Genomic DNA, 27,595 nt, shown 5'->3' on the forward strand with positions numbered 1-27,595 from the left:
CGAGTGGGGTATTGTGTCGAAAGCCTTTGCAAGGTCAAGGTAGGCTGTATGGACTGCCTTTCCCTCATCAATGGCCTTGGTGACTGTTTCGAAGAAGTCGACCAAGTTCAAAAGGCATGATCTTCCCTTGACGAAGCCAAACTGGGTCGGGTCCAATGTCTGCAAGTCCCCTATATCTTTGTTTATGAGCTCCATTATGATCCTCTCCATAGCTTTGCAGACTAGACTTGTTAAGCTTATGGGGTGGTAATTACCAGGGTCCGTAGAGGCACCGCCTTTGTGGAGTGGGACCACAGTTGCCGTACGCCACTTCTTGGGCACGTATCCCGTGGTAAGGCTGAGATTAAACAGCTGCCTTATGTGCAGGTTTAATTCCTCATTTAGCTCGTGTAGCACACAGCCGGGGACACCACCCGGTCCCATTGATGCTGTGTTTTTAGCTTTAGAGAGAGCAGCTTTCACCTGAGCAATTGAGATGTCTGGGAGGCTACACTCTGCTGGGATAGTTATCTCTCCTTTAGGGGGGGAGAGGGGGGTGAAGTTTGCGCTGAACCTGTCTGCCAGTATGTTGGCAATGTCTGTGGGTTCAGTGATTTTTGTATCATTTTGGACTAATTCTGAGCATATCTGGGAGTTTCCACCCAGGTTCCTAACATAGCTGAAAAAGGCCTTATGATTGTCCTTTGAATCCATGGCAATTTTTCTCTCAAAATTGGCCTTAGTTGATTTTATGAGTGCTCGTATTTTTTTACTAATAATGATCAGGGGTGACTTCCTTTATGGATTTTGTTCTATCATGTAATAGCTTTCTCCTCTTATTGTAAAGTTTGTTAATGGCTGGGGTCCACCAGACTGGACGTTTGCCCTTTGTGGAAAGAGTCTTGGTTTTATTTGGGATTGCCTGATCCATGCAGTCCTGGAGGTGTTCATAGAAGGCATTTGTAAGGGCTTCCGCAGCTTGGGTTGTGGTTTCCACTGGCTCAGGGGCCTTGAAGGATACCACACCAGTCTTGAGTAGTGTGAAGTTTGCTTTAGAGAAGTTCTTCACTGTGGTCTTTTTTGTTTGGGGTGGGGGCGGGGTGTGGATTTCCAGTGAGATTAGTTTATGATCAGATCTCACCAATGAGGGATATACTTCCGGTGTGGAGCATTTTGTCCCCATGTTTGTGATAATGAGATCTAGTATATTTTCTCCTCTCGTGGGAACAGTGACTAGCTGTTCCATGGCATTTGAATTTAAGAACTCCAGGAACCGTTGGGCTAGAAAGTTAGGGCTTGAGTAATGTTCCCAGTCTATATTCGGGTAGTTGAAGTCACCCAATATGATGGTGTTTAGAGTCAAAATATATCTACATTGTGAACACCTATTACATGTAAAAGTTCCCACTTTCTTACTTATCTCTGTCTGCACTTTTATATTCAATGACCTTTCCAAAAACTGTTTCAATTTTTTTGTTGTATCTGTAGCTTTCATTGTGGCTGGTCTTTTTGAAAATATTTAACCTTTGAGAGTAATTGCATTCATTTAGTGGCACTGTGGCTTCATGTTCCTGAATGTCTTACTGTTTGGTCAAACATTGCCATTTATCGAAGTATTAATGTTAATTGGGTACACTGGTATGAGCCTTAGTAGCTGGCTTTGGGTGTTCTGGTGGCAGTGTAGCCACCTTATAGTCTGGTTGGAGGTGGCAAATTAGATAAGCTGCGCCAGCCTTTCCCAGATGTGTGTGTGTATATGTCCGCTGCTTTGAACAGGGACACTGAGAGCACTGATTTCATAGAGAAGGGTGGTGGAGGACCTGGCTTGGAACACTCGGGTGACCCAGCTAAGGACTCAGCTCTATAGCTGTGTCAGTGAGGAGTCTTATTTGGGGCCTGGAGAGAAAGCCCAGCCTCAGGACCGGAGTGTGCACATTCCCTGTGTGCTGTTAAGGGAAATTGTACTTGGTGCAGAGAGCTACATCTAAAAATAATGTGGGTGTCTATTTTTCTTAGTGAATGTTCCCCACCAGTGTCAGTGGTGAGGATTGAGGCTCTTTGATCACTGGCTCAGAGAAGGAATGTCACAGCAACCATGATATACAGCCGAATTTACTTTAGCATGCATGTATTATGTGCCCTTTATTCAAAAACAGAAGGAAAAAGAAATTAGAAGTACTTTAACTGTCTCTCTCTCTCTATATATATATATATATAAAGTAAATGGGTATAGTACACATCTTACATGTATGTATAGAAACATATGAGTGTGTGTATAATGGAAAAATAGATTATATGCATTTGTGTGTGCATGCACTTGCATGTACAACTAGTGATACCTTACCTCCCACACTCCAGTTAGGTAACTTTTTCATGTAAAAAATTCCATTCTAAACCAATGCTTTATACAAAACCTATATAACTGCATTGACTTGGCTGCACTTGATAGGACCAAAACAAGCTCCTCAAGGAAGAGAAAACATGTCTGGTGGACAACTGCCATTAACAGGCTTTTCAATAAGAGGAAGAAATTGCTGTCTAAGAGTAAGAAAGAGTGAGCCCTAAACTGGAAACACTCACTCCTCAGCTTAAACAAGCGAATAAGACTTCTTGTGAAGTCCTCCAAAGCAAACCATGAATCCAAATTAGCTTCCTCAACTAAGGACAACCATAAGGTATTCTTTAGTTACATCCATAACCTAAAAGGAAAGGCCCAGATTTGTGCCAAACTGGTAGTTAATGATACCACATATACTGAGCATGTGGACACAGCTAACCTGTTGGCTGACAGGTTCTGTGAAAACTTTACTCCCCTGTCCCTGCCACATGTATCCCATCACATCCCTACCACTTGTCCCCTACCTTGTATTTCTAAAGAGCAGGTCATAAACACCCTCTCTACGGCCAAAAACACAGCATCTATGGGACCTGATAACATCCCAGGCTGTGTCCTACATGGTCTCCAAGAATTAGCAACATCAGTGGGTACTCTTTTCAATCATAGTCTAAGCACTAGGTTCACCCCAGCTGAATGAAAAATGGCTACTGTTATTCCCTTGCACAAAGGTGGTGCTTCCACTGACCCCAGGAACTATAGATGTATTAGCCTGACTAGGCTTATCTGCAAGGCTGTGGAGCAAATCATCATGGACCTTATCAATTAAGATATAGGTAATCTCCAAACACTTTACCCTACTCAGCTTGGATTTGTCAAAGGGAGATTATGCCTGTTAAACCTGATGGACTTCTTTGAGACAGTCACCAAGGCCCTGGATGAGCGGAAATCTATGCATACAGCCTACATAGAGTTTGTCAAGGTGTGTAACATTATCCCCCACATCATTGAGAAACTTATGCAGATAGGTATCAACCCTTATATTATTAGATGGGCTGCTAAATTGCTCACTAATAGAACCCATATTGCCAGAATAGGGGAATACACTTCCAACAGTAGACCTGTAACCAGTAGTGTTCTGCAGGATCAGTCCTGGGACCTCTAGTATTTGGAATCTATTTCTCCGAAGTACAAGCAAAAACTAAAGGTCTGTAGCTGACAAAGTTTGCTGATGACTGCAAACTGGGAGCAGTCACAAAATCTCCAAATGATGTCAACATCCCACAAGGGGGTCTTACACAAACAAATGATTGGTGCCAAAGTCATGACCTTAAACTCAATGCAAAAGTATTTATCATCATCTCTTCTGGTAAAAGCGATGTTCCTGTTAACTACCACATCAATAGCAACACCTTAAGTATGCACTCAGTGGTGAGAGACATTGGCACACAGGTTACAAGCAACCTTAAATTTGGCCACCATGTCTCCACAGTGGTAAGAAGGGCATTCTATATTGCTCATCTCAAGAGTAAGGGCATTACCTCCAGAAAAAAAAAATGAAGTTATAACCTACCTGTACACTTCCCTCAGGCCAATGCCCCTTTTGGTATGGACCCTTCCAAGCACCTGCAGCAATAGGAGAAACCACAAAGGTTCCTCACTAGGAAAATTCAAGATATTCAGCATCTGTCCTATGTGGATCATCTGAAATCACTATCACTTTATTCTGTTTCATACAATCTATTCAGAGGTGATTTCTCCCTTGCATACAAGGCAATCCCTGACCCTGCTTTATTGGAAATGCTGCATATCCATAAGTCAAATGGTACATGGGTTACTCATTCTAAAGACTTTAACCTGTTATGTGACATTAATAGAACCTACTGGAGGGACAGATTTGTCTCCCAGAGGTTACCACACCTTTGGAACAGACTCCCATTTCATGTCAAACAGAGCACCTCATTGGCCTTCTTCAAACTCAGTCTGGACGATTGAATGGGTAACCATAAATTCACCCTGGGAGGTTCCACCCATGTCCCTCTTGGACAGGAGCAAGAGGTGCTGATCATGGAAATAAGGGTAGAACTTGGCTAGGCTTGTAAGGGCCCAAGGGCCATTAGTCTAGTAACTTCCTACAATCCTATAAATATCTGTATTGTACAGTGCAACTACAAAATCTGCCTTTCTGTTAATTTAGTATAAAAGACTCACTTTAATGTAATTTAATTACACAGTACAGTTAATCCATTGTTTTAAATCTTGAACTGTCTCTTTTAGAAAGTTATAAATGCTTTTGCTTTAATAGATGTTTAGCACATGTTCATAATAACCTTGTATATGTAACTGTGGAACTTTTCTTTAATCATTGAAAATATGCTTTATTTCCCATTCAGACTTTCCTGGTAAGAAACAAATGTAAATAAGTAATAAATAAACAGTGGGAGTGATGGGGCTGAAGCTGCAGGCTCACATGTACGAAATAGGTCTGCTGTTTCTGTTTCCATTTTAGTCTCAAATCTTGTGCTATTGAAACACTAAATAGTCCGCTTATAATTTTCAGCTCCATATCAACTAGACAAATAATCCAGCACTGAGTACAGGTGAGGCAGAGTATGACTAAACTACCAAGCAAAGAGAGAGTGAAGCCCTGACACAAGCAAACCAAACACTCCATTTTGTCATTTGTAACCTTCGGGTCCTTGATTGTGGCATTCCTGCATTATGTAATATTGTAAGCTGTGGTAAGGAAAACAATGGACATAAGAACTGAATGGGAAGACTAAAAGCACAATACAAAGAGCAGATGATGTGGCTGAGGTGTATGAAAGACGAGGGTCAAGGTGATGCAGCAGTTCCTGTGCAACACTGGGAAAAACAACAGGAGAAAACGAGCTGGCAAAGCATCCTAAAATGCTCCTTAAGAATGTTGAGTGCATTATGAACATGACATACTTCCAAAGACTGTGCAGTAGGTGGAGAAAATAGAGGATGGGCAGACATTCTTGAATTTCTGCTGTGACCTTTTTTTTTTTTACCATTGTTGTTGTGTCTTTCGGCTTTTGCCGGTTAGGGGTCGCCACAGCGGAACTCCGGTCTGCTAATAATTGGCAGTAGATTGTTACGTGCCGAGTTGCCAGCCCTGACGCACAACCTTCAATGAAGGTACGCCCATTCACACATGTCTCCACACAGAAGACGCTCTAGCTGAGAATCGAACGGGACAACGTCTTACTGTGAGGCAACAATGCTACCGCAGCACCACCACGCAGACATATCTGTAACATATTGTGAGATGAGCATCTTTGACAGCCATTTCTGCTTATCTCATTAGCATTGCCTGTATTCATACTGGTTCCCATACCATTGTTTTCTAGGCTGACCGTTGTGGAGTTTGCCAGAGGTAGAGAGACATATTAAAAGGTGGTCAGAGGATGGCCCCTCTTTAGTAGCAGTAAGTATTCCTAAAGTAGCTATGTACATCATTTCACAAGAGATGATTACTGGGCAGACAGTAAACTGGGGAACCATGCAAAGGGCAACACATACATATATGACAAACGAATATAAAACAGTACATGGCAAGAAATAATGTAATTTTGTATAGTCAACTGTGGAGAAGTGGGCTGAAATGGAATGGAGCAGAAACAGACTACAGAAAGGAAATGTTTTGTACATTAAACACAGCACCACTACTATTATGACTGGGAAACAAATTACAGAAAAAAAATAACATGCAATGAAAGGCTATGAATTTCTTTGGCCACTTACTGAAATGCACAGCCACCCTACCTAGTAACAGACTTAAGAGGCATAACATAGAAACAGTACCTTGATAGTGGTGAGGCATAAGGGCACAGGGTCACACAAAGTTGCCAAGTATGCTGTCCATGAGACAAATAGGGAATGTAGCCCGAATTCCCAGTTACTGCAAAGCACTGCCTAGTTAAGTGAATTGCTCGAGGTCACATAGAAAGATGTAGATGGAAAGATTCAAACCATGTACTCTTAGCACTGGAAGCAGAACTTTATTCCTCTACATTTACTGCCAGAAATATCACAAGTTCAGTTATGGGAACATGAATGGGTTTCTGCATGCCTAAATTCACTGATGGTTGTAACTTTCAGAAGTGCTGCAAAAGTACACAGTTGTTCTTCTTCTTTTGGCTGTTAGGGGTCGCCACAGCAGAACTCCGGTCCGCTAATGATTGGCAGTAGATTTTTTTTTACGGGTGCCGAGGGGCCAGCTCGACACCCAACCTTCAGCGAAGGCACGCCCACTCTACGCATGTCTTTTGAACGCCACCTGACTGCGGGGAGGACACGCAGACTCCACACAGAAGGCGCTCCAGCCGAGAATCGAACAGGAGAACCTCTTGCTGTGAGGCAACAAAGCTACCGCTGCACCACCATGGCTTCGCGCAGTTGTAAAGTAAGGTCACACAAAAAAAGCAGGTTGATCAAGTATATGGGCAGCAGTCAGCTTTCTATGTGGAATGTGCATCAGTAATTGGTGAAAGAGCTGATGCAGTGAATTTACTGGCAAAGAGTGAAGTGTTTTCTACTGTCTGGACCAATGCCAAATCCACAGATCTTAAAGTGGACACAGGTTCAAAGTACACAGTGTAATTTCTAAATCTTACAAAGGCAAGATAAGTATTACTTGTGGCATTATCAAGGAGTCGGTTTTGCTGTAGAGTGATTGTGTTGTACATTAACATATCAGTTAAGGAGCAGAATAAAATGAAGAGAGAAATATATAATGCCAGAAGACATCTATGCCAATAACAAAATGTTATCTAAAGGTAAGGAATAAAAAGTTTGTAATATTTGGCAGTACACTTACAGAACAGCATAGTAATGAGAAAAAGAACATACTAATTATAAAACAAATATAACTGCTAAAGAATTTTCTACAATATTCAGCTCCCCACAGCAAAAAAATATATATTCCCACTATAGGGTCTGGGGAATAGAATTATTTTACAGTCCTATCATTTTACTGTGTCATCACGGAATCAAGTCTTAAAAGAGTTATTTTCTTATACTTTAACAAATCACTATATGAGCAGAATAACAAAAAAAGATAGAAAATATAATGCTACAAGACATTTGTGCTTCAGAAAAAAAAAATAGTTATCCAAAGTTAAGGAACAGAATGTTGGTCATATTTTGCTGTAGTCTTACTTAAAGAGCATGACGTTAGTTATAAAATAAATGAAATGAAAGCATTTTCTACAACATTCTAGTGAAAAATAAATAAAAATAATCTTTCCTCTGCAGGCACTGGGAACAGAATTATTCTCAATTCCAGTAGTGTCTGTTATACACGGAACTACAAGGATCTTAAGTGCAGTGAATTCTGATACCTCAGAAATAGTATGGGGGCAGGGGACTCTCAATTTATCTTGGACAACAAAACAATACTTTGAATAAAGGCCTGCAATTTAGCTACTTTTTTGGTTTCAGCTGTATAACCAATATAGTACAAAACATGTTCTGAGACAAACATAAATGAGGGTAATTCCAGGAAAAAAAGCAGTCCTGTTGCAGAAGGTATGTAAGATGGTAGTGACTGACACTAATCCCATTTTATGTCAGTGACATTGGAATGCACCACTACTTATGTCCAGCGTGACTCATATAAAGCAGACTTGCAATGGATTATGGGAAAGAGAAAGAGGTAAAGAAAAACAAGATCAAGTTAATATGTTATAAGGAGTGTTTTTTAATAACTGCTGGGTTAAAAAACTTTTAAGTTAAATTCCATATTAAAACACTAGGGGGAGCTACTGTTTACTTTAGGGAGAAGAATATATTGTAAATATTTAATTGACTTTAATGCTAATAATATTACTTACACCTTTTTTATGTTCTTTTGTACGTTAGGATAGTACAACTACCTAAATGCAAAGGAGTGAATTAGGTGCACATTACATAGTTTAGATTTACTAACTACTTGCAATGTATAGGAACATCTGTGTGAAAAGAAAGAAACTTGAAAGTTGACGTGTTTAATTATTAAATAATGGGAATTGACCATTTACATTAGCTGACTGAGTAACCATAGAAAATGGATATTTAAACTAACTTAATGTGCATTAACCATTACATTAGATACATACATACACACTTTTTTATATAAAAAAAGTTTAAATTTTGAGTTTTGATCGTAAAATGTGTTGATTGTAACTTCTTCCTGATAGGATAAAACTGAAGGAAGTAACTACTTAAGTGCAACAATAACTTGAGAAGGTTGTCTGAAGAAGTTCGGGTATAACCCGAACGAAAAGCGCTTAACACACATGGGAATCTTGTTTCTGTTAGGTTATCTTGTTTACTGGAACCGGATATTGTGCTTTTAACTTGCTCAAGACATTTCTATTTTTATTTTTACTTGCTTGGATATGTGATTTTGTCTTGGATACTGGTGTGCCCTTCATTGTTATTTCAGCAACTTTGTAACATTAAACTGCGTGTGGTTTTAGATCCAGTTTCGGAGCTGTGGTGTTTTACAATTTCAACAGTTTGTGGACGTTTATTGGTGTTTGCTTGTCGATTAGTGGAAACACCAACGCACCGGAAGTATGGACGACTCTACACTCAGCGACAGTGCTGAGAAAGGCAACCTCACTCAGCTGCTAGAATTGATGAACCAGCGACTGGATAAACTAACGGCCAAAGTGGACCAGGTTACACAGCAGCAAGAGTTAGGGCCTGATTACAACTGCACATGTAAGAGGAATAGTATTAACAAAGCAAACGGAGGACAGAGCAAGGGGCCATTTCAAAGCACACAACCGTTCGTAGACCAGAGACGCCAACCAGGGGAAGCTGATGGAGAACCCCACCGTACTTCATCTTTAGATGGGAACTACCAGCTAACAAATACACGAGATATACAGGTTGGCCATAATTTTGACATTTCTGTTTGGCTCAATAAAGTGTTAACTTTAGATGAACGTTTATATAATGAAAATGTTGAGAATAATGGCCAAAGTGAAGAACTTTTAGTAGAAAAACTGAAACAATTTGACTCTAAGCTATTTAAAGTTATAAAGCTACAGTTAGAGGTTAACTACCTGAACAAATGTATTAAAGAGAAAGTGGTCCCTAAGGGGTTAAGGCACTGTATTTATCCAACTGGGCTAATGGAAGGCTCCCAGTTCCATAAGGAACTTGTAGATCTTTTTAATAAACAAGGTTTAGAACTTTTAACCATGATGGTTAAACACTATGAAGTTTCAATTAATGAGGTTACTGAAGAAACAAGAGTATTGGAAGGGGTTATTAAAACAGACAGTTTGTTTCCCCAATACCAATATGATTTCAATAGGTCTTTTGTCACTATAGCCCACCAACTGGAGAAATTGAGAACTGTGAAGGTTGGTAAACTCCAGAAGGACTTAAAGGCATACAGAGACGGTTATGCATACCGAAAACCACCTGTTTCCCAGTATCAAAACAACGTGAGGAGAGTGACACAAGGGTGATATAACCAAACAGGTGGTGAAGGGGAAACAATGGATAGGTGAACAAATGGGAGGAACATTCCAGTAACAAACTCAGAGGGAACTAACAGTTCCAGCTTTATTAACCAGGATTTACCTTTGGGGGTAAATGAGATGGCTAGTGAAAACACTGTGTACCTGGTAATTTCAACCAGAATAACTGCGAGGATCCAAATGGATATAACCAACAACAACAACAGTCAAAAAACTACAAGGGAAGGGGGGGGACCAGTGAGCAACTGGACACCGAACCCCCAATACCAACCACAAAGGAGGTACAACACTCGCAGCAACGCGAACTAGAACTTACCCAGTATCACTTGGTTTTAAATAAAGAGGGTGATTTTACAATTTTTAATTACACTGCCTTTACCCTTGAGCCTGAACTGGTGGAACTACTGGCAAAAGGTTTTACCTTTATTCCAACTGACAGATGTAACTTAGCGGAATTTCTTATTGACTTTAAACTATTTATTCGTAAACTAAACTTGACTGTGTTACTTGGTAACTCATCTTATAGTAACAACGAACTAAAAGTGGCTAGCACTTACAACCCACCGACACATCCTATTATTGGATTATTTGAACATTTATGTGAAAACGAGTTAAGGGAAGTGGTTTACAACTTTAATAGACATACAATGGGAGGAAATATTACAACTAAAGAAAAACAACTTTTAACATCATTTTGTAAACTGCCTATTAGATCTATGAAACCAGATAAGGGAGGGGGTTTAGTAGTTATGTACAGGGACCATTATATTAAGAAAATGTCTCTACTTTTAGAGAAAGACACCTATGAAGTTGTAAGTACCAACGAAATGAATGGGGCATACAACAGGATTAGGATGTTTTTAAATGATCTTTTTATAGATGGGCTGATTGACAGTCAAATGGCCCACTATTTGACGTTACTAGCACCCAAAACACCTCAACTATTTGGTATACCTAAGACCCACAAAAGTATACTGGACCCCCATTTAGAGCACTGGTTGACGGTAGACAATCCATTACCTACCCTTGTGCGAAACTAGCTGACTCGATTTTGAAAAAATATGTTAAGGGTGAGAGTCAAATTTGCAATGACTCATGGTCCTTTTTAGAGGAAATCAACACAGTACAGTTCCAGGAGCAGAACACCTTCCTTACAGTTGATGTTTGTGACCTGTACTCCAGTATACCTCATAACATAGGAGTGGAATGGGTGGTAGAACATATGTGATCTAAAGGGGCCTTGTATAGTGAGACCTTACTAGATGAACAACTACTAGATATTATTTTACAGAACAATTACCTTCAATTTAACAACAAACTTTATTTGCAAAAGATTGGGTTAGCCATGGGGACACCAGTGGGAGCAAGTTTTGCTAACCTTGTCATGGCATATTGGGAGACCAGGTTTATTTTTAACAACCCTTATTTCAAGGTAGTGAAGGTTTATAAGAGGTTCTTGGACGATATCTTTATGATACTAGAAGGTCACCAACAAGTGGCTGAAGAACTAGAAGATTTTTTCAATCAGACAACCTCTTTTTTGAAATTTACCCAAAATTACCAAGAGAACAGGATAAACTTTTTAGACATTGACCTAGGGAAAGACAAGATTAATAAGGGTTATACTGCTAGGATTTATAGAAAAAGCACTTTGTCAAACTCCTTCTTACACTTCACTAGTGAACACCCAATACACCAGAAAAAATCGGTAGTTAAAGGTCAACTTGTGAGAGCTGCCAGGATGGTGACAACTGAGGAGGAGTTTGAGAAAGAAATCAAACTTCTGTTTGATATGTTTTCACATAGAGGTTACCTTGATAGATTCTTGGATAGTATCTTTGAAGAGGTTACTAGGAAAAGGGCAAAAGGTATATACAAACCAATTTTGGGCTTCCATTTTTTAAATGTGGAAAGTGGAAAACACACTGGACCAGGCCCTAGGGTCGACACAATGAGGAAATTGGAGGGTGATGACATTACAAGGGAAGAACTCACCCTACAAGAAAGTAATATTAAGAACAAGTACCAACTGGCTTTTACTTTAACATACACTCCGGTGGCTACGGACATACAGAAAGTGGTTAGAAAATGTTGGTTTTACTTATCCTTAAATAAGGACATTTTTGACCAAATAGGAGAGTACCCTTGTATTAGTTTTAGAAGAGGATTAAACTTAAAACAACTTCTTGAAAGGAGTCAGGATAGAACGAGGAAGGAGGGAGAAGGGGGTACTCGCAAGTGTGGCCACTGTAACCAATGCGCACACATTATGTGTAGTAACAAATTTAAGATTAGAGATGAGACTTTTTTCATTAAGTACACTTACAACTGTAACACAAGAAGTGTAGTTTATCTCGCTGAATGCCAGGTTTGTCAGGCATTTTATGTGGGTAAGACCGATCTTAGACTAAAGGATCGGATTTACGAACACATATATGCCATCAGTAAGAAAAATCCTAACAATGCATTAGCAAACCACTGTGAACTAAAAGAAGGCCATTTTTTTAAATTTAGGGTTATATCACAGACCATGCAGAACATGGAAAACAGGTGTGGGGCCAACGATAGCTTAGTGAAACTCCTATTAGAAAGGAACGAATTGAATTGGCAACTAAGACTAAATGCACATGTAGAACCCGGGTTAAATGAATCTTGTAGTATTGCATGTGTTTTAAAACTAAAAAGTTTATACAGGTAGTATAGTAACATCTCAAACGAGTACTTAGAGTAATACTAGGTTCCATGTTAAGATTTAAACACAACATATAGTTTTTTACATACATTTCCTTATATACAATACATATATATATCTTTTTTATACACACACACACATATATATATATATATTTATTTTTTTTATATACTTTATATACATTTTTTATACATTGGGGTATTTAAGAGGAGTGTTTTTTAATAACTGTTGGGTTAAAAAACTTTTAAGTTAAATTCCATATTAAAACACTAGGGGGAACTATTGTTTACTTTAGGGAGAAGAATATATTGTAAATATTTAATTGACTTTAATGCTAATATTTTTACTTACACCTTTTTTATGTTCTTTTGTACGTTAGGATAGTACAACTACCTAAATGCAAAGGAGTGAATTAGGTGCACATTACATAGTTTAGATTTACTAACTACTTGCATTGTATAGGAACATCTGCGTGAAAAGAAAGAAACTTGAAAGTTGACGTGTTTAATTATTAAATAATGGGAATTGACCATTTACATTAGCTGACTGAGTAACCATAGAAAATGGATATTTAAACTAACTTAATGTGCATTAACCATTACATTAGATACATACACACTTTTTTATATAAAAAAGTAAAAATTTTGAGTTTTGATCGTAAAATGTGTTGATTGTAACTTCGTCCTGATAGGATAGAACTGAAGGAAGTAACTACTTAAGTGCAACAATAACTTGAGAAGGTTGTCTGAAGAAGTTCGGGTATAACCCGAACGAAAAGCGCTTAACACACATGGGAATCTTGTTTCTGTTAGGTTATCTTGTTTACTGGAACCGGACATTGTGCTTTTAACTTGCTCAAGACATTTCTATTTTTATTTTTACTTGCTTGGATATGTGATTTTGTCTTGGGTACTGGTGTACCCTTCATTGTTATTTCAGCAACTTTGTAACATTAAACTGCGTGTGGTTTTAGATCCAGTTTCAGAGCTGTGGTGTTTTACAATTTCAACAGTTTGTGGACGTTTATTGGTGTTTAATATGTTAACCTCAGTTGGCAGCATTTCTGGACAAACATATTACATTTTTTTAAGAAACAGAGTGATTTTGAGGTTTTAAAATAGCTCAGTAAACAGAGAGAGAGAGAGAGAGAGAGAGAGAGAGAGAATGAGAAAGAGAAAGAAACAAACAAGATATGTTTAGTTCAAAGGTGGAGTTTTCATTTAAGGTGGCATGATCTTTGACCTGATTAATATGGTTATTTAGGACTACCTCCTCTATGAGAAGGAAAAGGCGTCTTTCTTTTGTTTCTGCTCCAGAATGAAAGAAGATAACTAGTTGAGAGGTAGAGGTTATTCAGAGATGTTTTTGACTAGCTCTTGATGTGATTGGGAAGCAGGTACATCCCTTGAAAAGAAAAAAAAATTGTAAGAAAAAGAAATAAGCACAGAAAGGAAAGGAAGTGAAAGTGTATTAGCTTAGCAGTAACCAATGAAAAACAAGGTTTGTTACTAAATCTGGTTTAATTATACATTTAGAATAATCTGCCACATACTTTTTTCTCCTTGCATTATACAGCACTGAGGTCTGATGTCTAAGTCCTGCCCAATCCCAGCAGCAATCCTACTCATGGACCAGGGCTTCCTTGTAGGTCTTGACTTACCTGGAACCAAAATGGTTTGCTGACTTGTTGATGCTGTAAGGTCTGCGAGGCACTTTTATTAACCATTTAGCTTCCATTTTCCAAGCCAAATCTGACACAACCTGTTGGATTTTAATATGCATATGTGATTTGTTTTTCAGAGGGACATGTTACTGGCCTCAGTAGGTAGTAGAACCTAGCATGATCCATATGTACCTGACAGAGCTGCTACACAGCAATGAATATCCCAGCTGTGGATCACTCAGTCGGCCTTCCTAACTTATTTCTGACACTGGATCACAAGTACTGAAATGTGGCTGACTGCATTGAGATATTGTATATTCTTGATGTTTATTCTTTAGTTAAGAAGATTCTTCCTTTAGCAGGTGACTTTTTACCTCATTGTTATTCACTCAGGTTTGTATGGGAGGAGACTTCATCTCTCAAATAGTTGTCATCATTATTTTAGATGTATTGAACTTTTTTCCCTTTTTAAAAGAACAATTAACTAACAGCATTCCTCATTAAAGTCTTGCAGAGCTGCAACATGCAAATGGTTACCTAGCAGCTGTTAATAATATGCCGCTTTTCTTCCTTGGACAGCTGACATAAAATGCATACACAGAGCATGAAAATCCCTTGTAGGTCAAGGCAAGTGCTCTGGTGCTTTAATGCTGAGTGGAGGTGCAGAAATGTGGAAAGACAGACTATGGTGGAAGATGCAGAATGTACTAGACATTCACCTTTACAGTATTAATACAGGTCATACAGAGACCACTTCATTGTAAGGCTTGTAGTATACATATACATATACAGTGGTCCATCCACCTCCCTCCTTTAAAGGCAATTATACAATGACTGGCCATTAGCCTTCAAAAATGAGCGTGCTGATTGGCCAGCCCAACCAGCGTGCCCGTTGTAAATCCGACAATATACCAACGGCACCAGGATTTCTTTCCATTGGTATATTGTTTAAATTTTATTTTTATTTCTTTAGCCCAACTCCGGACATAGCAGAGCGGCAGCTTGGACAAAATACTAGGGAAATCAGGTACGTTATTTAAAATTAAACACACGTACCTGATATCCATTGTATTTCTTCCATGCTGTCTCTCTCCTACACCTAAACTGCCCTAAAGTTTTTTTTTTAATTAAAAAAAAAAGAAAACAAAAACGGAGCAACAGAGACTTTCTTTTCTTCATTGATTCCATTTCAGAGTATTGATGTACTGAGTATGCGTGGGAACGCAAGTCCCATATGCATGCCTAGTACATCAACACAAAGAAGCAGTATACCACCAGCCACGGAAGAACAGTAATGCACCATTTTACAAAGACATTATTTAAGAAAAGTAAGTATTTTTTTTCTTAAATAATGTCAATGTATAATAGCAATAACCGACTCCGTGGTTGTGGTATATTGAAATTTACCCATGGTTGGCTTTATTTAATCACTCAAGCTTTGCCCTCATGATTAAACCACACCAACCATGGGTAAATCTTCAATATACCACACCGACGTCATCGGTTATTGCTATATCATCAAACGCGCAGTCCATTTTTATCCGCTGAGCTCCCAGTCTGTCACTAACATCTGTGATCCTCTCATCTCTTAGACTGGCTGCAGACAGAAAATTGATTTCTGAAGTTTCAATTGATATTCCTCGTCTTGCAGTATTAATTACTTAATTAAATTAATTCATTGTGGTCCGGGACTGTCCGACTAGGACAGAGCCTATTTTAAGCGGAGGCCCAGGGAGAAATGCTCCAGATGTTCCAAAATTATGGCATTAGGAAACTCTCCAGGCAAAAGCATGATCACGTGTATGTCCTGCCACAGGTGGTACAATGTGCTTTCCCATAGCTCCCAACATTCCATCTTGAAATGTGGAACACATTTATAATATGGAAAAAATGGGCAAAATGTCAAACAATAACTAGCAACTTGCTAACAAATTCAGCTAGGAAGCTCACAGAATGACAAAACATGGTACTTATAAAAAGCTATTTTGATGAATTAGTATGATTTAGTATTTGATATTGTTTTAAAAAATGTTAACAATGAATGTGTGACAGACTCTCTCACTGTGGAATGGCATGGAACATGAACTTTTTAAAATTTAAAATGAGGAGCACTCCTCATAATGAAGTATAGTTGCCTTGCATTTTATCTTGGACTTCTATTTGAATTTGTTCATTCACTGATGTTGGAGCGAGAGAGGTGGCAGAGATGTCATTTCTTGTAGGAAATGGATGCCTTCTGTCCTGTTCCTTCTCTTTACAACTAAATCCCAAAATCATAGGCCTGTTTCCAAAACTAGAGTTACCAGAACAAAGAAGAATGGCCCTGAATTCTGCCATTTCATTAGTTTATAGGAAGTTCACTGTCAAACATGGTTTCATAAATCTTATCTCTCAGCCGCAGTCATCCTTCGCACGGTGCATTTCACTGCATCTGCCATTGTCCTGATAATATAGAGCAATCACTTCCTTTCTTACATGAAAATAAATGACAAAGAGGTTGTCAGATCTTGTGAGTCAATGTAGTCATTGCTCAGTGCCTAAAACAGGTACACCCTGCTGTACATTTTACTCACACACACACACATATAAACACGTTCTATGAAACTGGACATCTCTTTAACCACATTTTAAGGTAGTCATTAGGGAGTTATTTGTGAAAGTGCAAGCATCTTAAAAGCACAGAAAAATTGCTGAATTTAAATCATTTATTAATTCTATTAGTATGTGTTTCTCTTATAAGGGTTTCTCCCGATTTCCTTTCCATTGCTTAAGGTACATAGTTCTCCTTGCATGAAGTATATATATATATATATATATATATATATATATATATATAGTTCATGCTCCCCTTAATTTTGTATACTACATACAAATGTATTTTATTGTCCATTTTATTTTGTGAGGTGTCTTTTAATATATTGTACTTATTTTTACTTTATGTCTATTATTATTGCATTGCATTGCTTTGCCTATATATTCCTGTAAAGAGTTTTAGTATATTGCCTTTTATTTACTTGCTGTTCAACTGGATGATTATAGCACTACTTTTTTTTTTTTTTTCTGGAGTGCTACAAATAATGTATGGCTAAATATTGAATCACCCACCACTGAAAACATTTAATGTAAAATTAAACACAATACCACATTCAGCAAAATCCACATCCTGTGGCACTGGCAACCCAATTCACTGACCAAGTTTCAATAAGACAGTCCATAACTGAATTTATGTGGCCCACACACAGTATCAACTCTGATACTACATCTTGCACACTGTATGCATTACACATCAAATATGATAAAAAAAACAAGGAACTATTCCCACAATAAAAAGCAGAAACTAAATAAAATGTAATAAATATATTTATATGGGGGTGGGACTCTACCCCAACCTCATTTCTCATATATATTAACATCATGGATACACAAAAGCAGTCATAGTGAAACACCACACATCAGTGCTCTAGGTGAGGAAACTTACCCCTAGTGTAGGGCAGGTTGATAAAAGGGGCAACTCTGTTAAACATGTGCAACAAATTAAGATTTGAAAGACTGTATCCCAAGTGTAGACAAATGCTAGCTACCTTAATGGAAATTATGCATAATTTAGATGTTTGTATACCATATTGTTTACATTTTCTGGTCTTTTTGTATCTTAGCCTCCACTGAAAATGGTCTTCTTCCAGACACTACACCCTGGATAACAAAGGAAATAAAACAAATAAAATGACTGCCATGTTCTAGGACCTCCCACTACTGCTACCTCTTGAAACTCCTCTCTCTTTCATAACAAGGCTAATACTTTTTCTAGTGTAACTTTACTCCAGAAACTCTCAGTACATTTAAATGCTACATGATTGTTATGGCATAAATGCAAAAATTAACACTATGGGTTGAAATCATAGACAGTTTGTATAGTACACAAAGCTACACAAGTCACTTTGAACACTATACAAAGCTGTTCTGCTATTTAGTGCCCTCACTGCAGTGCAGGGCAGCTCTTCTGCGTTGTGTAGTGGGAGGTTTAACACTGAATGTAAATCCAGTAGTTGGGGGATGCCTATGCTAATGATTTTCATTTACATCCTGGTACACTGCTTTAGAGGGTGAATTACTTAGTATGGCAGTTTATAGATATTTGTATGATGCAATTTCATTGCAGAGCTGTACATACAGTATACACAATGATTTTAGCTGTATACACATATGGCTTTCAGTGGGACAGAATCTGATCAGGGTGAAGTGAGGCAGCTGTACCCTCCTAGATTTTCTGTCTAGATAGGGTCTATATTAAGTCAGTGAAACAGCATTACAGCAAAAGCCATTTCACCAACACATAAATAACGAAATCCCACAACAGCAAAACCCCAGGTCGCCAATTTTTTTCCCAGGGAAAAAAATCGGTAGACCATAAAACACAACAAACAACTTAAAACATATCAGACTGGGAGGCTTTGCCCCCCCACACCCCCCAATGTGGGGGGCTGTGCCCCCCACACCTCCCCTAACAAAATATACCAACTCCGAGATTGCACTACAGTGGGGTAAAGGGCAATGTCACAACTCAGGCCAAGCGATTTTTTTTCCCTGGGAAAAAAATCACTGACCTGAGCTGTCACTGTTGTGAATTTTCATTGTTTATGTGTCGGCAAAATGGCATTTGCTGTTATGCCATTTTGCTGACTTAATATAGACCCGTCTAGGTAAGTAGCACAGTGAAGACTATGTGTGTGTGTGTTGCAGTGGTTAACATTGTCACCTCACAGCAAGAGGTTCTCCGGTTCGATTCTTGGCTGGGGTGCCTTCTGTGTGGAGTTTGCATGTTCTCCCTGTGTTCGCGTGGGTTTCCTCCGGGTACTCCGGTTTCCTCCCACATTCCAAAGACATGCATCTGGAGCATTTCTCCCCGGGCCTCCGCTGAAAACAGGCTCTATGGAACCTAGTCGGACATTCCCGGTCAACAAATGTTAAATAAATGTTAAATAAATATATGGATGGATGGATATAGGGCTTTGTTGATGTATGTTCTGTTGCATATAAATGGGTTTTATGAATGTAATGTATATGTATGCCCATGTGTGATGAATGACCACTGTCTGATGTGTCCTGTGCCTGGTATAAATGGGAGATTTTGGGTGTAGAGTGTGCAAGCAGTCAATGTGTGTATGCCTGTATGAGTATGTGCATGCACATATGCCTGTGGTTGTGTGTGTGTATTGGGACAGAATGTGAAGATGTTCTTTGAGCGTAAATATATGTATAAGTGTCTTGATCTGTACCTGGTATGGAATGGAGATTGTAGGTGCAGTATACACAGGGAGTTGAGAATATCCTTTAGAACTTGCATGTGTGTATGTGTTTGTATCTGTGGAAGGTGTATGATTGTATTTCTGTATGTGGTCTTCACTGTTGACAGAGGAGGCTAAATAGACAACAGTTATGAGCTGTAGTGGCTGTGCCTTCCCTGAAGCTGGGATAAGTATATTATGCAAGGTATGTATGTGCCTGTGTCTGTGGGATATTGTATGCCTGGGTGAGGTCTGTTAGGTACTTATTTTGTTTACTAGTGCCAAATGGTAGTGTGCCCAATTGAGTGTTCAAACTGCTCAGCTAAGCAATTCATAGCCATGCACATTCCCTTTTTACTTAGATGTGTTACTACTCTGAACAAGTATGATTATAAATCACTTAATAGTGGATGAGTGTAATACAGTTTTGTCTGTGCAGTATATGTTGCACTATTTTCTATGAATTCCAGCATAAGTACTTATTCTTCTATCACAGGAAGGGCATTGACACTAAAACATTTATTTATTTTTGATTGTTTTATTGTTAACTGGGTCAGTCCAAGTAGGCATGTCGCCTATTTTCATTGGAGAGCCAAGGTAGTATATATACTTACTAGAAGAAATTTGGACAGGAAACAGGGGAACTTCATCTACCCTTTCTAAGTAGGGAAGACAGAAGGTTTACCACAAATACAGAAGATGAAAATAATGTGTGAGCAGGAAAGACATAAAGGAGATGTGCTTATTAATACTGTTGCAGGAGATGGATTTAATAGGGAAGTTTAGCTGAACATGATAGCTGAAAAAGAACCTGAGGAGGAGACTGCACTGTCTTAGAACGATATTGTTGACAAATGGCAACTGCAATCAGGAGAAAGTGAATGCAGTACTGCTACTTCTGGTTTTCAAGAAAATGCTTTATGTTATCTGAAGAGAATTATGGAGCAGTGGAGGACTTTGTATTTGCTGGTTTAAGGGAATATCATCTCAACTATATTTTCATTGGCGGATGCTTGGAAACCCAGAATCCATGGTGCAGAGGTTTTGTATGCTATGGTCAAAGTTGCCAGATATCCTTATTTGAACGGGAATGTCCCGGGATCAGCAGCCCGATCCCAAGTCCTGCACTGCCAGAATAAATCCAGGTGAAACAGCTTTTTTTGATTGGCCTGTATGCTGGTATACAAGCCAATCAAAAAATTGCAAATTGGAGCTACTTATGTTGAATGAAGACTGCCTGATGTTCCGCATTGAACAGAAGTAGCTCCGTTTTGTGATTTTTTTGTTTGGCTCGTATACCGGCATACAGGTGAATCAAAAATTGCCAAACATGGAGCTACTTGTGTTTAATGCGGAACTAAAGGTGTTCCGCATTAAAGAACTTTTTTTTTCATCCCTACCTGCCGGATATGAAATCTGGCATCCCTGGCTATGGTGGTTGCAGAGCACTGAGAACCAGTACAACAGATGCAAAGAACTCACAAAAAGCCAGTATTTTTGTTAAAAATATAGAGTATATAGCCCGAAACAGGTCAATATAAGCTCTGACCCTTGTAGGAGATCAGATTGATTATACATTTAAAAAGTAAATTTTTTTGTGATGTGACATTTCACTTTGGCTGGAAAGTTCATAGGTCATCATCATCATCATCATCATAAAGTAGTTGCAATGAGGCCTACCCAGCAAAATCCAGCTGGTACTCAAATAGTTACCCATCTGATTCCATAACTGATGCCAGCTGCTATGCCTGGGTTACAACTGCAATTTCCCATCCATTTGTCTAAGTTAAATTTGAAGATGATGAGGGACATGCTTTGCTTTACTGAAACTGGGAGTTTCTTTCAGAGGTGGGAATTCTCTGGCAGAGATATCTCCCATGCCAGCACATCTCATTTATCATGCGACAGAGATTTCAGACCCATGATCTTATATTTCTGTTACAACCAAGCAGGACTGGGTTATATGTTGTCCTATAGGAGACAGTGAAAAGAGACAAGATGTTTAGATACTCTAGATAACTTAGGAAACACACACATATGATTTGTTTTAGTGAGGAATTGCTGTTTTTTTCAAGTGGGGTTAGGTATTTGGACAAGTACATTCAAAATGGTGCAATGTATTCAAGCAGTGTGTGACAGTTCCTGTTTCCCAGACTGTACAGTGCTACATCTTTTGTTCATCAGCTTTGAGCCATGATCCTGACATCATGAGTTTGTCCATGTTAGGCCTCCCTTGGAGGATCCAAGTGTCTTCAGGGGAGTTGTCAATGGTTCCAAGCTTGCAGTTTTCTGTGAACTTGGTCTGCTAGAGGTCCTAATCTCAGATCTGATGTCAGAAAAGTCCATGCCAAATAGTAATGGTCCCTAAACTAACCCCTAATCTCTTGGAAGATAGTGTCATCAGCACTAATAGAGTGGTGTCTGTCAGCATTTCTCAGACTTTTCTGATCGCAGCCCACTTGGCCAAAGTACATAACTCACTGGCCTACTAGCCCCTTCCATAAATCACATCCATAATATTATCCCTAAGAAAAAGTTTATTTAAAATTAATATTGACAGTGATAGTTAAATCAGTAAAATTTAAGAAACCAAATTTTAATTAATAGACTGACGAGTACGGACACACGTAAACTCTCAATCCTGACACACTAATGAATCATTTTCTGCAGTAACCCCTTCATTAGTTGTATTGTGTATGCACAAGCATTAAAATGACACAATAAATAATTTTGCCCAGTGATCACTTTAGCAGTCTGACCATGTATGCACAAGCACTGTCCTGATACACAAATGAATTATTTCCCCAAGCAACATCTTCATTACTATGTCCACGTATACACAAGCACCACAATGAAACATTTTCCAAAGTGACCCTTTTAGTAAAATGTCCAGGTAAAGTATGCACAAGCACCAAAATGAAATGTTTGCCCAAGTGACCCCTTCAGTAACATATGTACAAGCACCAAAATGAAACATTTAGCCAAGCGACCCCTTTAGTAACATATGTACAAGCACCAAGATGAAATGTTTGCCCAAGTGACCCCTTCAGTAACATATGTACAAGTACCAAAATGAAACATTCACCCAAGTGACCCCTTCAGTAAAATGTTGAGTTATTCACAAGCACCAAAATAAAATGTTTGTCCAAGTGACCCCTTCAGTAACATATGTACAAGCACCAAAATGAAACATTTAGCCAAGCGACCCCTTTAGTAACATATGTTCAAGCACCAAGATGAAATGTTTGCCCAAGTGAACCTTTCAGTAACATATGTACAAGTACCAAAATGAAACATTCACCCAAGTGACCCCTTCAGTAAAATGTTGAGGTATTCACAAGCACCAAAATAAAACGTTTGCCCAAGTGACCCCTTCAGTAACATATGTACAAGCACCAAAATGAAATATTCACCCAAGTGACCCCTTCAGTAAAATGTTGAGGTATACACAATCACCAAAATTAAACATATGCCCCCCAAAAAAACACAACAGCTTCTTGTTTATTAAAAATTGCCACCCAGCTATATATAAACAACAACACGAGCACACACACACACACACACACACACACACACACCTAACAAGCATGCAGTCTCGGTGGAGTTCAAAGATTCCCAGGCTTCAAATAACAGACTTCCCATGCATGCCACAGCACAGACAGAATTGGTATTTTTGAAGACCACAGATGAAGAATCCACTTAAAACACCAGTTTATTGTACCTCTAGTGCTTTGGCAACCACCTTCAAGGAGTATAAAACATCACATAACTAACACAGTTTATAAACCCTAATACATCTAACAATTAAACAATTAGCCTAAACCAATTAATCAATAAACATTAAAAAATACTTAATACTGCTTTCTCATCAGATAAGAAGCCTGGTTCATGCAGAATTGATATTTTTATAGGATTTGTCCTTTGGTTTCTGGCGTGATGCTGATACTATGTTTATTGGTTATCTCAGCTTGCAGTTGCAAGCTGAGATTAACCAGTCAGCTTCAAGAAAGGAGGGACTCATGGGAGCAACACATCCAGACACCAAACAAAGCACTTTATTTTGGAAAATAAAATGGACAGTGAAAAGGCCTGATCAGATCAGAAATTTATTTATTATAAACTCTCGAAGCCCACCAGGAAATCCCCATGGCCCAGAATCACCCTCATCTAGTACCTCTGTGACTGTTTCAAAAAAATTAGCTATGTTTAACAGGCTTGATCTAGTCTACCCCTTTCAAAGCCAAATTGGTTAGAGTCTAAGGAGTGCAGGTTTCATTTGGCTCCATGATGACGATGTATTCCACTTGCAAGTGAATTATTGAGACTGATAAATCTTTAGTTGCTAAAGTTTGTGGTAGAGCTATAACTGTTCTCCAGGTTTCCATATCCAGTGAAGAGGCCATGGGTGAATAGATGGATCAGGAAGAACGATAGTGGTAGCTCATGCTGACCAGGATATGTTATCAGGATCCATAGAGCTGTTGCCTTTGATTTGGGAAGTTATTTTAGTATCTGTTCAGTTGTATTTAATGGAGGATAGAGAATGCAAAGTTTATACTGGGATGTGTGGAACTACAAGATTGGAAAAGTTGGAGATGAATTTTTTTGCTGGTATTTTAGCTGAAGTGGGTGATTCCATTAGAAAGAAGCTCGGTGCAATGCTGTGTATTATTTCTGAGGTTCTTAGCTTAATGAAAGAATTAAATAATTATTTTTTATGATAAATTTCCACCATCAGTGATTTTAAAGTCACCCTGAAAACAAATCTAAGTAACAAATGTCCTGCTTATATTCCTTCTAAACAGGACAGGACCATAAGATCAATTGTTAATAGACTCCAAAACATACGTCAAATGTACATCAGTATCTTTCCACTCATGGCCGTTAGAGGGTAAGCTTTATCTCTCGTGGCATGAAATAAGTGTACAGTCATTCTTTTGAATATACTATTGTATCTTTTCTTCAGTTTTGTATTTGCTATAGCTTGCTGTTAGTAAACATAGAAAACTCCTTCCTGGCTGATCCTGGTAGTACCTTCCTGAATTTGTATGTAGGAGTTTGTTTATAGGTCTGTAACATATTTATCTGAACCTAGGATTACTTCATTGTATATGTTTGCAGTTATCTTAAGTGAAGACTTTTTTATTTTATTTTATTCTGAAAAATTTCTCCCTGGGTTGCCACTGAAAACAGATTATGTTCAATCAGACTGTCCCAGTAAACAAAATCAAATATGCCAACAAATAAATGTATTGTGGTTATCCTTTGCTATTACAGCAAGTTTGAATTCATAATTAGCTCTACAGGAATTCTTTGTCATCACTGATTTTTTTCCTATTTTTAGGGCTACGATCTTTTTCTTTTTCTTTTAAACTTTGTTCATAGTTGAGTTTCACCAGAGATCTTGTGCCTTTAGAAGTAATTTTTAAACACCTGTACATAAAAAGGTTTTATGTTTGCCTTGGGGTGTGTAGGTGTGGTATTAATACGGATAGAAATACGCTACATGTGTGAGAGGTTTGTCTCCACTTGTAATAAGTATTTTCAGCTCTCATAAGTGGATGTATTTTGTGGCATGAGTGTATAGTCTTAAATATATGGCAGTCTATTTACTGCTTCAGAGAGCCTTGTATTAGAAGGCTGGTAATAGATGGGGCAGAGATTGACCGAAGACCCATGGTTGATCTAGAATCAGCAGGTGGTATATGTTATATAATGTTATGGAATTTGATGACCATTGGTCTGTCAAGGAGGGTGGGGGTGGTGTAAAATATGTAGTGAGACAGTAAAATAGAGCAAATAGTGCAAAAACAGTGCAAGCAGTGCATCACAGTATGATATAGCACAATACAGTAGCTTCTTGATATTGAAGGGGACAGGGAAACAAGCAAATACAGTGTAAAACACTGCAGCTCTGTAGAATATAGCACCACACAGTGCAATGTGAAGCACAATATAGTACTACTTGCTATAGCTCAATAGAGTACAACCCAGTACAGCTTAATACAGCACAACATTATAAGGATCAGTTGAACAGCAGGCAGAGCTGCCCAGTACAATAAACCGACAATACATGAAGTGCCTACAGCATAGGAGTGACTGAGCAACAGGTAGCATTTTATTACAATGCATTAATCAATGCAGTACCAATTGTTAGTGTATGACTGGGCAGCAAACACAGTTGCTACAGCACAATAATCCAGATGCCATCGATACATCTCTATCCAAGACTTCACATGGTGGTTAATACAATTGACAAAATGTTACATGATTGTATAAGGTAGAGAATACAACAGGCAAAATGCTACAAAATATGTTAGGTACTATCGACACATGTGCCACAATACAGAACTCAAGGCATCTACAGCAGACTCAGATGTCACAGGAATAAGTACCATGTAGAAGTGTAGAAATAATGCAACAAGGTGTGTGGCTGCAGTATAACAGGGCAGTAAGCAATCGGGCACAACAAGGATACAATATAACAGGACAGCAACCAATCGGCAACATTTAAAAAATACATAGTAGGAAACAGTAACTAGTATTGATAAATCTAACATCACCACTGGACAGAAGATGCCAGAATCTGCCACTACACACATCTAGGTGAAGGTGATCACTAGGTTGTACTAGATTAGTGAATAGGGGTTGGGAGGAATAGGACAGTTACTAAGATGAGTACTTGCTACTGTCACATCCTCTCTGGGTACTTTGCTGTATATTCCACAAATGCCTGTGTTAAGCACAGCACTTCCCAGCTGTTGTGGGACTGTTTCTCAAGTCAGATGTAGTAGCAGAGGTCAAGGTAGTTTGGTGTTGTATCCCAGCACAACAGAGTGGCAACATCTGATTATTCAGGTTGAAAATAGACCACTAGAACACACAGCCCAATAAAAGTTAGCACTGCTATGAACAGTTCAAGTCAGAAACAACAGCGGTAGCTAGACAAGATTCGGACGTAAAATTGCCTCAGCACAAAATAGGGGCTTTTGTGGGAGTGGTTCTTATGCTTGAATTGAATAAATGTTTGGAAATATGAATCTTCAGAAGAGAGGAATCTTAATGGTGCAATTTAGTACTGGTGATACAATGAGAGAAGTGTTATCTGAATTCTTTAAAGACTGTTGGGGGGAGGGGGGAGAAAAAAAGGAAAATAGGTATGAGGTGAAAAATGACCAGCTCAAGAAGAAGAAAAAAAAATATGTACAATTATTAGGAGAATGTGGTCAACTGGGTAAGTGGCAGTTCAAATTGCTTTGACTATGATTGCTATAACAATACTATTTAAGTGAAATTAATATAAATGACAAAAAAGAAAATGTTAAATACTAGGGGCAACCCAAAAGTTGTTAGTGTTGAGAGATTGATCAGTTAATAACAGAAGCTGCACAGTTATTACCAATGAATGTAAATTAAACAGAATAAATATATTTACAAAAATAGATTTTAGAATATGATTAAGGTAGTTTTGAGGATGTGACAGAAGAGGAATGGGTAACTGGAAAAAGAGTGAAAAAAAAGAAAAGAAATTTGCTGTAACAAAACAGAAAACAGAAACGAAAAAACAAGGGGATAATGATATTTTGCTATCAGTTAATGTTAATAGTACTAAGAGGAACTGAGAGCTGTTGTGGTAGACTACAACAACAAAGTAGATGCAGCTTTTATCCATATGCATATAGCTATAGGCATAAGAATTACAGGCCAGAAATAAAGACAACAACGTCAGAGATTTTGAGGAAATGCGATAGTATGGTCTGTTTGTTCAGGAATAGATATACTGATAAAAATCATGATATTAAAATATTAAATGATGCAATGAGTAAACCAAGAATAATATTAGTAGGCAGATATAAGGACAAGGAGATGAATGTTAAGGTTAATACCTGTCTACATTTAGATTCCGAATGCTGGACTGTAACTTCCCAAAGTTGCATCCTGAGAATTTTGAGAAAATTAAGTTATGTCCACACATTTCAAGCAAATGTTCATATGTATGAAACCATAAGGGTTAGTGAAGAAGTGCAAACAGCAAACAGTTCAGCACAAACTAATCTCTACAGTGGTCATATTTGTTAGATCCCAGGTCTTAAACTAGATTTTATAAGTTATAATAAACAGTAAATATAGATTTTGTAG

This window comes from Protopterus annectens, chromosome 9.part0, assembly GCF_019279795.1.
Source record: "Protopterus annectens isolate FY-2018-M chromosome 9.part0, PAN1.0, whole genome shotgun sequence".
NCBI lineage: Eukaryota > Metazoa > Chordata > Ceratodontiformes > Protopteridae > Protopterus > Protopterus annectens.